Source organism: Triplophysa rosa, unplaced genomic scaffold (assembly GCF_024868665.1).
Source record: "Triplophysa rosa unplaced genomic scaffold, Trosa_1v2 scaffold272_ERROPOS173870, whole genome shotgun sequence".
Classification (NCBI taxonomy): Eukaryota; Metazoa; Chordata; class Actinopteri; order Cypriniformes; family Nemacheilidae; genus Triplophysa; species Triplophysa rosa.
In genome coordinates, this window is record NW_026634287.1 from 8,457 (window position 1) to 10,570 (window position 2,114).

The following is a 2,114-nucleotide window of genomic DNA, read 5'->3' on the forward strand; positions in this document are numbered from 1 at the left end:
TTTTGAAGTGTCATTTAAAAAAACAGCGCACAGAAATGTGTTTGGAATTTGTGGCTGTTTCTATTTTGCCAAATTCTTTTGGTAAGTAGAATTTGTGTGTTCTGGTTCAGCTATATTTATGAGAGCCTGTTGTCCTCAGTAACAAAGTGAACTACAGTATCATCTGAACCCACTTGTAAGGACATTTTACTGCTCCTAACTAAATCAAAAGGCTAATCATTCAGTCAAATACAGTTTTTCTTTAATCTTATGTCTAGCATATGTTTGTGTTATTGTCACGACCTGTTCTGTGTTCCCCTGTTATTTTGGGACTTTTCAGATACTTCCTGTTTGTGCCATGTGTTTTGTAGTCCTTTGTAGTTTTTCGTGTTAATCAGTTTCCCTCAGGTGTTTCTTGTTTCCTCAGTGTGTATATAAGCCCATGTGTTGTTCCACTTTTTTTTGACTAAGGAAAAGTCTCTTGGGGTCATTTTGACATCAGACACAGCAGCAAAATTGCCAACCGGTGCGTAAATGGCAGGTCTGATAATGTAAATCTGTAGAATGTAAACACAAAGGCGTCACGAGCTGCTTTGGTAACGCAAGAGACTGAGCTCCTATAACGTCTCTGCACACATTCTATTAGCACGAATCAGCACGGTTAGACAACCGAGAATAGTTTGTAACCGTGGCGTGTCGAACCAGGCTCACGTGGAAACATAACTGTAACCGTTCCAGACCCTGCTGAGAATGGTTAGGTGCGATGGTGGAAAAGCGCTTTAAAAAAACCAGGATAAACGGCATTAGTTAAATGCAACTTGTATAACTTTGCAAAGACTTGTTCATCAATATCACTCAATGACTCATCGGATGTTGTCATGCAAGAGGATTTTAAAGCTCTCGCTGAAGTCCATTATATGGAGAAGAACCCTAGAAAGCTTTCCTCAAAAGCCTGAAATTGTTTTCGACAGTGGAAATAAACACACAGACATGTGGGTGATTGAATTATCATGAACTTGTAATTTTATAGTGAACTACTCCGTTAATTTATTAACCGATGGATGGGAAATTCTTGATCGATCACCAGTTTCTCTCTGAAATGTAGCTGTAGGCAGGCCAAATGTTGATATCTGTGCTGTTAGCATAAAAACTGTTAGGTTGACATTTTCATGGAATCCCCCAAATGTTTGTGGCTATTGAAACAGGCCACAGTTGAAATTTCATTTGAAAACAACATTTACATTTACTCACAGTTCAATTGAAAACCAAATCCAGACCTAAGGAATATATGCTAAATGTTTCCACGGAAAAGGGTTGTTATTTATTTAACCTGGCAGACAATCAGACAGAAGGTTTCCTGGTTAAAATAAAAAAAAATCACCAAAAATATGAATATTAGTTTTGTCAGATTGAGGTATAATGATGATTTTCTCTGTGTCTCACTCACTTCATTGCTCTCATGCTGTTTACTAAAGATGATATTTCAACTCTAATGTAAGTAAGTGTCATGGCTCTGCCTCACTTAGTCATGTTTTTCTTGGTCCTGTAGCAGAGCCATGACAAGGTCTTTGGTTATGTGTGGAGAGAAACTTATTATTGTCCTTTTGACAATAATATACGTTCTCTCCGGTGTCTTGTCATTGGCCCCGCCCCTCTCATTTCCTTGTGATCTTTCCCTGAGTGTTTGATTACCCACACCTGCCCCATGTCGTTATCCCTCGTTTGTCTTCCCTATATATACCCTCATGTTTCTTTGTCCTGTGCTCGTATATTGCATTGTGTTTGTGTTCATGTTCGTGCTCTCACCCGTGTTCCTGTTCCTTGCCGTGTTCGTGGTTTGTGAGTTTTGTGCCTTGTATTATTTAAGACGTTTGGTCGTGTCCTTTAGTTTAGTTTATTGTTCTTGTTTTCATTTTGCCCCCCCGTGGGAAGTCTTTTGTTTTATATTTCTTAGTTCTGTTTTCCCCCATTGTGGGTGTTTTTGTTCTGTTTTTGTTGGTAATATATATATCTGTTAACCCCTTCACTGCCTGCCTGCGCTTGGGTTCTTCTGCCAATCCATGACAGTAAGATATCACACATATGACATCATAGAAGAGGGTCACATGAAAAGGTGACTTTAAAATACTGTAGAT